The 12689-nt window shown below is 40.2% G+C and overlaps 1 pseudogene; it reads right to left on the bottom strand.

Annotated features, from left to right (window-relative positions):
* Positions 1-4474: 4474 nt before the first annotated feature.
* LOC148012486 (V-type proton ATPase subunit D pseudogene) lies at positions 4475-5012 on the bottom strand (annotated as a pseudogene).
* Positions 5013-12689: the final 7677 nt, after the last annotated feature.

The raw sequence follows: 12689 nt of genomic DNA, 5'->3' as shown, positions 1-12689 counted from the left end.
GTTCTTCAATATGACTCTAAAAGGATGAGCTAAAATATGATATCATAGCCTAGAAGCTGGGACCATAACTACAATTGACCTATTTTTTGTTGCCTTCCGAAGAGAGTTTGCCCCTAAAAGAGGAGGTCAATATTGGCTACGTGTTCTCAACATAGCATGTCAAGAACCTCATGGGAATGTTCACGGGTATGCCAAGAAATTGAAAGAAGCGTTTCGTAAATTTCATACTTATATTCCTATTCCAACTACTACTCAACTACAATAACTTTTTGCACATAGAAACTGGAATTTAATATCCAGTGCAATTGAGCAGTGCTCTTACCGACATTGATACAGCTATTACATGAGTAGAGGAGGCAGAGTCACGATTACAAGTGGTCTATGCCTCTAGGATAAACTTAAATTTGAGTCTAAGACTCGAAATAATTTGGCATTGATTGGTGGAAGTCAAGGAATACCCATGACCGATTTGAATAGGATAGGAAGCATAATGCAAAGTGTACCTATGTTACCAGTTTCCTCTAATGTGACTATGTCGACAACTAATCAAATGGCTCCATTGAATAATGGAAGCCAAATGAGAAACCCTAATGTCATTCCAATTAATCAGTAGCAGTTGATCCCTAATCAGTTGGGTAGCAAATGATTGAATGGCAAGTGGATGATCATGACTATGAGTCTAGTGCATCAAATGTTATTAGAGAAGTCAAGGACACGATGAATTATTGAACCAGTATGACAATGGAACAGTACAGAAAAATAGCTTTAGATTTTAATTTCCCAAAGAAGCAATAGAACTTGATAGAAAGATGACGCCCTGAAGAGGGTGGTCCATCAAGATTTAGTTGTAAGTGGTGTGGCGGTCAGCATTTTCCAAGAAATTGCCCTAATGTCAAATGTGACATATGTGGGAAGCCCGACCATTTAGCTAGTACTTGCTGGAGTAAGATAGCTCTCTTCATAAAGGGAGTAAGTAGCTAGGTCCAATAAATCATCAAGCACAAGGGAATAATCTTCAACGAGATGAAGGACCAAAAAAAATACTGCAAAGAGGAAAAGCTACCATAAAAGAGCTGCCTAGTGGCAGTGTTGTCAGCCTTATTGAAGCCATGCATGTTAATGCTGCTAAGACTTCCAATTTGCGAGCTCTTACAAGAGGACAAAAAGTTAAAGAAGCTAATAAGGATAATGCAAAACTTGTTGAGATAACCCTAAACAGGATGATAAGGTAACATAAGTCCTTAACCCTAATGTGAAAGCTGGTCCATTGAAAGCGGCTGATGACAAAGCTGACCCTAGAAAGGTGCTACCAAAAAAGAAGGTAAAAGCTAGGAAAGAGGAACCAAAGCCTATTCAATGACCAAGAGAAAGAATGGTATGGTAGGAGAAGAGAACCATTACTAGTTATCATGAAATTGATTTAGCGAGTTCTCTTTGCGAGGTAAAGCCGAATGTGAATCTCTTGCAGTTGATCCAGTTATCTCCAGGTGTGCGTAAAGAGTTCAAGAAGATTCTTCATACTAGGTATATCATCAAGCCCTTGGGAATAGCTCGGGTGGGAAATGATTGGTTTGAATATACTAAAAAGCATTGCCCAAGGATAGCATCATATGTTAACGGCATATTAGTAGAACATTCCATTGTGGACATGTGATCCTCTGTGAATATTATGAGTTCAGAATTGATGGAAAGATTAGGACTAGAAATTCAAAAGGATGCCTCTACAATTCTCCAAATGGCTGATGATAATTTAAGGCAATCTAAAAATTATAATGTGGAATACATTGTGGACTTTAGGGTTATCAAGTTTCTAGGGCAGCCAAGCTATCAAAGTATTGCAAGGAAGGCCATGGATCTCGCAATTCGACTGTCAAGTTGATATACCTGTTGATTGCCTAATTTTTGGTAGAGGTTCCCAACGTATGATAATGGATGCATATCCTGAACTCCTCAAAGTGTGAGAGTACCTTTATCTTTGTCAAAACTACATGCATTAGATGATCCATTTGGTAGTGCGACTTCGTCGAGTGACGAATCAAAAGAGGGGTCCACTACAATGGATGTCTACCAAGTGTGTTAAGGGTTGAAATGATTTGATTTTTTGGGTTGATTTTTGTTGTTTTTGTGGACTAAATGGTTGATTTTTTATGGATTTTGACTACTTTGGAAGTGTTTGAGAGTGTTTTGGACGAGGTTGATTAGGTTTGAGAAGCTCATGATGTTTATGGTGGAGATATAATTTCTAACATGTTCTATTGATTGTACCAATTTCAGTTTGTTGATCTTCTATTTTACTCCGTTTTCCTTTTATATGAGAGGTTAGAATAATGACTAATGAATTTTAAGAGTGATTTGAAGCTTATTTATTGATTCTTGATGGGTTTGAATTATTTAAGTGAGCTAAAGGCTTTCTAATTACCTTTTATATGGTTTTGTTAACCCTTTGTTGAGCTTTTGTAGAGTCTCTATCTCTGTTATGTTCTATTCTATATGCCTTTGTAAGTGTGATATGGGATGAATGTGTAGCTTGGGAAAGTTTTCCAATCTTGGAAAGGAATGAATATAAGTTCAAAGTAGCTCGAGGAAGTAAAAGAAGTAGTTTCTAAAGACTTGAAGTAAAGACTGAAGTGACAATGACACTATTGAGCTACGAACAGACACTATACTGGCTCTGGTGCCCTTTCATATCAAACATACCTCTTGGGAGGGGTATCCACGACCTAAGAACCATTATGAATGATTATTCTTGATTATCTTATCATACAATTGAGAGAGAGCATGTATGTGAGTGAGTGAGTGAGTGAGTGAGCGAGTGAGTGAGAGATAGTCAAATTTATGCAAAACAATGTATCTATGAGTGAGAGATTGTGAGAAGAAGTTATGGATATTTTGAAGAAGAATACTATGTGATAATTTCCATTCAAAGTGGTATATTCTCTTGTGTCTTTGTGGTTTCTTGATAAATTCTATGAAAAATATGAAGAGCATAATCAATTTGGTTCAAGTTAAAGCCATGGGAGAATTGTTTCTATGAAGCTGTGTGAAGACTTTTTGTTCCTCGTGTTCTTTTCCTTGTTGTGGTCATACCAAATATGAAAAAGATGGTTTTTGATGATACAAGATAGATATTCTTGCAATAGTTTCCCCATTTCCTTGGTTTTCCTCTTGGGGCTCCATGTTTTTGGTGCATAGTCGAAAAAATTGCCATCAACAAGCATCAAAAAGGGTTGAAATGATGTAAATGGCATTGTCAAGAGGAGAAGTATTTAATGGATATTTGGAAAGTTCCTCCTACCATTGAAGAATTGGATATTCTCATTGCCAAAGCCACTTTCTACAAGAAATTAGTGAAAATATATCACCATCATGATGCAAGCTCTATGTTGTTGAGAAACACGGATCTAGAGCTATGCTAGCTATGGCGGACGAAGGTTATAAACATAAAAATGATTGAGATAAAGAACTGTAACTCAAGTGAATTAGGTTCCAAGATAGATTAGCTTGGACTCATAAACATGGTCTTGAGTGACTCAAACTGAAAGTACCATTACATTGAATTGAGTGTCAAGTACATGCACTTATAGATTTTTTTGATAATACCACTTTTCTTCTCTGTGCTTACGGAATTTTGGACATCTCTTCCTAGAGCTTCTAGAGCATACATCTTTTTCATATCTCTCATACAAAGCCACTTATGGATAAGCCTCTATATCAGGCATCATTTGCTGTTCTCAACACCCCCCTCAAATGATGAGGTCCTAGACCTGCTAGCATTTGCCCCCCTACATGCGAACATGGACTAGGAGACTAGCTATTTGGTAGCCTTAGTCAGGTCAAGCTTGAAACTTTACATTTTTGGTAGGGTTTGTTACATCCACTATGATCCACTATGGGAAAGATCCACTTTGGGAAAACATGATCCATGATGGAAAATTTTTGCAAAACATTTTGTTTGTAGGAGCAGAAAGTATCTTCTTCTTCACGCTTCTTTGGCATTCTTTGCTTTTCTCGATCTTCTTGGTCTTCTGTTTCAGTCTCCAATCTTTGTTGGTCTTGGTCTTATGCTCTTCATCTTCGACTTGTTCTTTATTATCTTGTGCACCAGTCTTCTTTGTGAGGTCCTTTTGGTCTTCTTTCTCAATGAGTTTGAGATGGGTATGTGTCTTTTTCTCCAGTCTTCTTGACATAGTCTTTTTGCTCAATGCTTTGTTGTTGTCACACTGACTTGAAAGGCTTAAGCCATTAAACTCAATCCAAGCCTTCACAGTTTTTAAGCTTTTGGTAAAAATGTTGAGGTGAACTTTTGTGCACACTCATGCTGCCCTTGATTTTCCTTTTGCCTCTTATAAATGCCATCTGCCCACTCATTTTTTCAATGGCCATAGAAATAAAGTCATCATCAGCGGCGGCAAAGGACAAAATAGCATCAAGAGAATAGCCTTAACATTGTATCTTTTTGAAACAATTGAGAGCTTCATGACCATGACCATGCTGGGTATACCCTGTGATTTGTAGTTTTGGTAGCTTCATCCAAGGTGAGAAAGGAAGTCTGCAGGGAGGCGAGTTCAACAAAGCCTCCACAGCTCTAATGAAGGTGGATGTACACAGTTGGATTTGATGTCCACCCCATGTCAACCCTGTCAGATCATTTTTGGTCTCCTAGCTTCTATGAAATACTCAAATTTTGGAAGCTTGACACCAGCTATGTTGTCCTACTTAGCCCTAACTTTGACAGATGTGGAGCCAACATTTTCAAGGACAATATACTTGATGATTTCAACCGAGTACTTTGCCTCAGCAGTGAGGGAAAAATTCAAAGCTTTGAGGGAGTCTCCCATGGTTTCCTTTTCCTCAATGATCCATTTCAAGATGTGCCATAACTAGACAGTAAGAACGTCACTCTTCTTCTTGAGGAGCTAGTGGCCTTTAGTCGCATTGATCAGATGAGCCTTCACCACTCCTAGGATCGTTATAGTGGGAACAACATTCAGACGCTGGCCTTGTCCCAACATGTTTGATAATCCTCTATCTTCTAGATAGATAGTAAGTGGCTTGGAGAGAGGTCAATGAAGAAGGGGAGACAATAGACCTGTTGTTGCTTGCTTAAAGCTTCTTGTGTGTTTCAAAGAAGATGGGAGGGGAGCTGGGTGGATTTTAAGTGAAGAGAAGGATGAGAAGGATATAAGATAAAGAATAAGCCTAAGGTATGGATATGGCAGAGGGCCTTAAGGTAGGTTCAACTCCTACTATCTATTTTCATAATAAAATAGGGCTAAAGAAGGACTCTACTCTAATGAATCTAGTCATATCTCACCATGACTTTGATACCATGTTGAGAAACACGGATCTAGAGCTATGATAGCTATGATGGATGGAGGTTATAAACATAAAACATGATTGAGATAAAGAATTGTAACTCAACTGAATTAGGTTCCAAGATAGATTATCTTGGACTCATAAACACAATCTTAAGTGACTCAAACTGAAAGTGCCATTACATTGAAATGAGTATTAAGTACATGCCTTTATAGCTTTTTTGGATAGTACCACTTTTCTTCTTTATGCTTATGGGATTTTGGACATCTCTTCCTAGAGCTTCTAGAGCATAGATCTTTGTCGTATCTCTCATACAAAGCCACTTATGGGCAAGCCTCTATATCAAGCATCATTTGCTATTCTCAACATATGTGATGGACTATTTCCTCTCTCTATTGAAGCAACAGAGACGTGCATCTTGGTGGCAAGTTGTTTGGGAGCAAAGTGAAGTGCAAAAACAGAGATAATGATCATCCATGGGAGATTTAGCATTCATTGAGAAGTTTCTAGACATCATTAGTGGGATATTATGAAGAGGCTCTAGGAGTCATGGCGATTAGTGGAGGTTCATATAAACAAGAAAGAAAAGAGTTGGAATTTGTTCGTGGATGCTCAATAGTAGGGTACATGGGACGCATGGTGCACTGACAAAGTCTAATTCTCATTGTGGAAGTTGGTGAATAGAGTGTTCTTCACCACATACACTATTGAAACCATCAAAAGTTGGCATTACTATGATGATGGCACCACAATGATGCTCAAAAGAATAAGTTTTTATACCTTTAGAACCAAATATCTTTCGCTCTATAGCAGACTGAAAGATGAATTCAGAGACATTGAAAAGAAGGAAGTAGAAGAAATGTTACCTAGAGAGTCCTCTTGATACTAGGGCCCCTTTGATTCTGTTCTATGAATGACTCCAGAGGTATGTGAGAAGAGAGAAGGAAAAAATCAAAGCCGAAAATGAGCTAGTAGCAGAAGCCTTCTTTGGCACCCTGGCAGTACTCTTTACAGAAGTCCCCATGGCAACTCAAGGTCCCCTTCCTAGTCAAATCTATCCTAGAAATATTAATGATAGGCCAGCAAATGTATTCCCATTTCTCATATTTAAGGGAGAGTACAATGAAGACCCTGATCTTCATGTAGCATAGTTCATGGTAGCATGTGTGGCTAACAATGCTAGAACCCCCTAGCATTGGTTGGCAATATTCCCCACCACTTTCAAAGGCACGACATTTCAATGGTATGAGAGACAACTAGCAAGAACTTTTGGCACATGGGATGATTGGCCTTCCTCACTAAATTCAAGTGTGAAGGTTTTGAAGAGCGAATGTGAGAGTAGTTCATGAACCTAAGTCAGTCATCTGGTGAACGAGTAGAAGCCTATGTCTCACGAATGGAATCCATACTGAAGAGATGGACTAACCATCACCTAGATGAAGGCATCTAGAAGGGAGTTTTCCTTAGAGGCCTATAACCAGAAGTTTGCAAGTTTGTAAAATTGAGAAGACCAGTCAATCTGCAAGCTGCAATGGAAGGTGCAAGACTATATGATGAAGTTGTTGAAGCAAGGCTATCACAATGACCTGAGGAAAGAGGAGTCTTACCTCCTCCCATGCCAAGAATGGTATACCCACCAAATGTAATCCCAGGGAGACAGTTCCCTACCCTTACCCATTGCACATGCAAACAATGACGTAGTACAATGCACCTAATCTATAATTGCAGCAGATGACAATATCTCAAATGATGGTTCAACCACAACAATAGTGGCCTCAAACAATTCCCCCATTGGCAACTCCACAACAATAGTGGAATCCTATGAATTGGAACCAACAAGCCCCAGAATCAATAGGAGCTTTGAATCAGAACTAGAATAGAGGGTCCTCTAGATCAACTCAACTAGTCTATGCAGTGATAACAAAAGCTTCCCAAAACCCTGCTGCAAGTACTCTAGGAGGTGAAAATTTGAAGGACTACCTATCCAATTCAATTGTAACAAGCATCAAGGAGTTTATGGATGTGATCATAGAATAAGTACAGACTCTGAAGGTCAATACAACCAACATATATAGTCCTGCAGGAGGTGGAAGAGATGTGATGCGATCTAATACATGGTGTGGAAAGTGCCATCAAGTGGGACATTTAGCCACTGAATGTACCCAAAAACCAACCATTCCTGAAGCCTTCTGTTCATACTATTTGAGAAAAAGCCATACAGAGGATATTTGTTTTTAAGGAGATGCACGAAAGAAGAAAGAAAGATGAAGAAGCAAGGTTCAACTTGCTGGAATCCAAGATGACCACCCAAGATATTGGACCAAAGCCTAGGGAGTTTGGTCCTAATTTTGGCCCAAGGAGGTTTCCCTCTCAAAGTTACAGAGGACGACAATCTGTGGCGGGGTGGCCAGAGATCGAAAGTGAAGTGTAAAAAATGCAAAGAAAAGGGGCATATCTCACCAAACTGTCCAAACCCAAGAAGAACTATGGACTATAAATCCTTATGCAGTCAATGCAAAGGAGAAGGCCACACTACAAAAGAGCATAAAAGCTACTCCTGAGACTCAATAGAAGCCCCAAGTACCTACTTCCAATTTGGTGGAATTGGAGGTTGCCGCAATAATGCATGCAAAGTTAGGAGAACCCACAATTCCAAAGGAGAACATTCCCTCTTCTAAGATAGTTAAGGTCAACCTTCCCAAGGAGAAACAAAACAGTGCATCCCAAAATAATGTAGTACAAAGCCCTCTAGTAGCATAGAGAGCTACAGAGATAGTTGTAGAGACAAGATCAAAGGTTCAGGAGATAGAAGATACTGAAGTACCTCATGAAGGAGAAGAGGTGTGGATGTTGCCACTCTTGGAAGAAAAATGGAAGATAAAAGTGGGTGTTGCCCTATTCCCTAGCCGATTAGAGAATCCGACAAATCCTATCAAAGAATATGACTTGGTCAAATAGCTAAACACCTTTAAAACTAACCTAATATTCTGATATTTTTGCTGATCTTGTCTCCTATGTATCGAAAGAAATTCAAAAGCATACTCACAAGAAGAAGAGGCCTAAGGATTGCTCCCTCAATAGCAACCAAGTCCAACAAAGCCCTAGAGCATGTGAAAGAAGTGGATATGGCTAACGCCTTCCTAGATCCTGGTACCCTAGAGATTGGCATATGGATTGAAGGATGTTTTATTGCATATACATTGGTTGATGGGAGCTCATTAGTGAACATAATGATGGATGTGACAATGAAGGATTTAGGCTTCCAAGGAATGCAACGCACGTAGTGGCTTATCAGATTGGAAGACCAAATCAAAATCAAGTGTTTGGGCATTCTCCCGTATGTGAAGACATCCCTCGCAAGAAGAGATTATTGGCTAACATATCTAGTGATCAAACCAAATTCCTATGGGACCTCATATCCTCTGCTATTGGGCAGACCATGTATTTTTAAAGCAAGGGCACAAATGGATTGGTTCAAAGGAACCCTAACCCTAGGAAAAGGACCCAACAAAGTGGTATTGAAGCTGTATGGATCTCAAAAAGATAATGCATCCACTTCCATTGAAGTCATCATAGACTCCTCCAACGAAGTAACAGATGGCACATCAAGAGATGAAGAACTGTCAAGATTGTGGGAGAGAAGGAAGGAGTCTCACTTGTAGCTTTCTTGCTTGCACAATGGGGGAATACACACAAGGGTGGAGGCTGAAAACAGTTTTCCTCTTCTTAGTTGTGTAAGCCAAATGAACTCTCTTACAAAGAAATAGAAGAACCCTGTATATATGGGTCTCAAACCAAACTCAACTAACTAAGGTGGCATACTAACTGAGCCACAAAACTAGAGTAGATAAGGATAGCTATCGTGTAGCTATTATTCAGGGGCGGTGTACCAACTGCGTCTGCAACTAACACGTCGGTGACATAAATGCACAACGGTCACCCTGGCGTATCACGAGTGGAGCTCGATATCTCAACACTCCCTCTCGAGCTCAATCCCAATTCCTGCACACCAAGCAGGTCTCTGAACTTGCGCAGCTTCTCTGCGCCCAATGCCTTCATGAATATGTCAGCTACCTGATCCTCTGTGCTGACATAAACTAGATCAATAAGACCTAGTAAAACCCTCTCTCGCACATAGTGATAATGCACCTCAATGTGCTTTGTTCTAGCATGATAGACTGGGTTATTTGCCAAGTGTATACTACTCATGTTGTCACAATAAATGACAACTGGCCCATCTGTAGACTGATGCATATCATAAAGTAGCTTATGCAACCAAGCTACCTCACATGCAGCCATTGCTGCACCCCTGTACTCAGCCTCTGTGCTCGACAAGGCAACTGTAGGCTGTTTCTTGCTGCTCCAAGTGACTGCAGCACTCCCAAAAGAGAACACATATCCACTGGTAGATCGTCTATCAGAAATACTACCAGCCCAATCAGCATCAGTGTATCCATGCAACTGTATCTGAACCCCAGTCTCATAAAATAGTCCATACTGCAATGTGGACTTCACATACCTGAGTATGCGTCTAGCCGCATCCAAATGTGGTTTTCTTGGAGCCTGCATAAACTGACTTACCAATCCAACAGCATAGCTCAAATCTGGCCTGGTAATAGTCATATAAATCAAGCTTCCTACTATGCGTCTGTACATAGTAGGGTCTTCCAGAAGCTCACCTACATCTGTGCTCAGCTTCACATTCTGCTCCAAAGGAACTGAAATAGGCTTACAGCCTGTCATCCCATATTTGGACAGCATGTCCAATCCATACTGCCTCTGCAAGAGCTGTATCCCACTTGGTGATCTAATCACCTCAATGCCCAAGAAATAACGCAGCTCTCCCAAATCCTTCATCTCAAACTTCTGCTTCAATAGCATTTTCACATGAAGGATATCTTCATCACTGTCACCTGTCATAATCAAATCATCAACATAAATGACAAGTAGCATAATACCTTTCTCTGTTTTTCTCACATAAAGTGAGAAATCTGCCTTGGAAATCTGAAAGCCAATAGTGACAAGATACTGTCCTATCTTGTCAGACCATGCTCTAGGTGCTTGCTTCAAGCCATACAAGGCTTTCTTCAACTTGCAAACAAACTCAGGATGAACAGCATGCACATAACCTGGTGGCTGCTCCATATAGACCTCTTCTTGCAAATCACCATGCAAGAAGGCATTCTTTACATCCATCTGATGTAAAGACCATCCCTTTGATGCAGCCATAGCAATGACTGCTCTTACGGTTGCCATCCTTGCAACCGGACTGAATGTTTCTTCATAGTCAATGCCATATGTTTGTGCATACCCCTTGACTACTAATCTTGCCTTGTATCTGTTCACAGAACCATCAGCATTGTGCTTCACCTTATAAACCCACTTACAGCCAATTGCATTCTTACCTTTAGGCAAAGGTACCAATTCCCATGTAGTGTTTGCTTCCAAGGCATCCATTTCTTCATCCATGGCTTTCTCCCATTTTTCTTTTCCCATGGCTTGCTCAAAAGAAGTGGGTTCTGGTTCCTGTATCACCTTGACCATATATGCATAGTGAATGGCTGTAAATCCATCATATTTCAGCCTATCCACAGGATACCTAACTCTGGTAGACCTGCGCAAAGTGGGTTCACTCCCAGGTGCTCTCAAAACATCCCTAGTCTTCCTTACTCCATGTGTAACAATAGAAGGAATACCCAACTCATCATCAATGCTCTGTTCTGAGCCACTGGATTCTCCATCCACATAAGAGTGACCTGCATTCACATCAAACATGGGCTGATCAACCTTCTCTTTTCCTTTTCGTGATACCTGCATACCACTATCTGCATTACTTTGAGAAGATTCTCCTAATCTCAATCTGCCTGTCCATGGCGAAGAATGTGAACCACTGCTAGAGGACGCTCCAGGTCCACTAATATTTTGTGACTGCTGCTGTGAATTCTGTGCAGCATTACCATTTTGTGCATCTACATCATCAATCACATTTACTGGTTTATACCAGCTACTCATCTCATCAAAAACAACATCTCTGCTCACTGTAAACTTACGAGTAGAAGGGTTATAGCATCTATACCCTTTTTGCTGCAGAGAGTAACCAATAAAGATGCACTTCTCAGCTTTTGGATCCAACTTGGATCTCAGCTCATCTGGCACATGTACATAGGCAATGCAACCAAAAATTTTCAAATGAGAAATATCTGGTTTCCTACCAGTATACCTCTCCTCTGGAGTCATTCCATGTATAGCTGCAGTGGGAGTCCTGTTCATTATGTAGACTGCTGTAGCAACTGCTTCAGCCCAATAAAAATCTGGCAAGTCTTTTTCATTGAGCATGGCACGAGATACCTCTCCAATATGCCTGTTTTTCCTTTCTGCAATTCCATTTTGTTGTGGGGTATAACTGCATGAATATTGCTGCTTTATGCCATGCTCCTGCAAGAACTTTGCAAACTCATTTGAGAGGTACTCTCCCCCTCCATCTGACCTCAGGCATTTTATTTGCAGACCTGTTTCTTTTTCAGCCATAGCTTTAAGGGTTTTGAAATGCCCAAAAACTTCACTTTTCTTTTTCATAAAATACACCCAAACTTTTCTGCTATAGTCATCAATAAAAGTGACAAAATAATGACAGCCTCCAAGAGATGCAGCTTTAGTAGTCCACACATCAGAGTGGATTAATTCCAATGGCTTCTCACTCTCTTGAACATGTCTAGGAAATGGTTTCCTTGCCTGTTTTCCAAACTGACAGGCTTCACATACTTTATGCATTTCTGCAACCTTGAATTTTGGCAATCCTGCAACAATATTTTGGGCCTGCATTGATTTAAGTCGCTGTACATTAACATGACCAATGCGTTTATGCCAGATATCAATATCTGCAACTACACCGGTCCCATGTGCAAACATTGCTGCACTCAATTCAGGCATGTCTGCATCCAATGTAAACATTCTGCCCTTCTTCTTTCCTTTTGCTATCAAGCGACCTTTATTTTTCATATCCTCAACAAAGCATCCATGAGGATTAAATCTGACCTGCAAGCCCTGCTCAACCATTTGACCAACAGAAACCAGATTCTTGGTGATATTCGGGACATGAAATACATCGGATAGGTATTTCTTTTTCCCATCCTGCATAGACAAGGGAATTTTTCCTATCTGCACAATAGGATGTGCAGTATCATCACCAGTCTCCACAAATCCTGGTTTTTCCATTTTCCTTGCATCCTCCATCCATTCTGCATGACCTGTCATATGGTTTGATGCACCTGAGTCAACATACCATACATCGTTGCTTTCTTCTCCACTTGTCACAGAATTGTTCATGTGCTGCACCATGAACAAATGCTCATTTCTGTCATCACCCTGTCTAC

Source organism: Lygodium microphyllum, chromosome 27 (assembly GCF_053477565.2).
Source record: "Lygodium microphyllum isolate KBCC chromosome 27, Lygodium_microphyllum_v1.1.10, whole genome shotgun sequence".
In the NCBI taxonomy this organism is placed as follows: domain Eukaryota; kingdom Viridiplantae; phylum Streptophyta; class Polypodiopsida; order Schizaeales; family Lygodiaceae; genus Lygodium; species Lygodium microphyllum.
The sequence above is the reverse complement of the archived record's forward strand: the minus strand, read 5'-3'. Positions and strand labels throughout refer to the sequence as shown.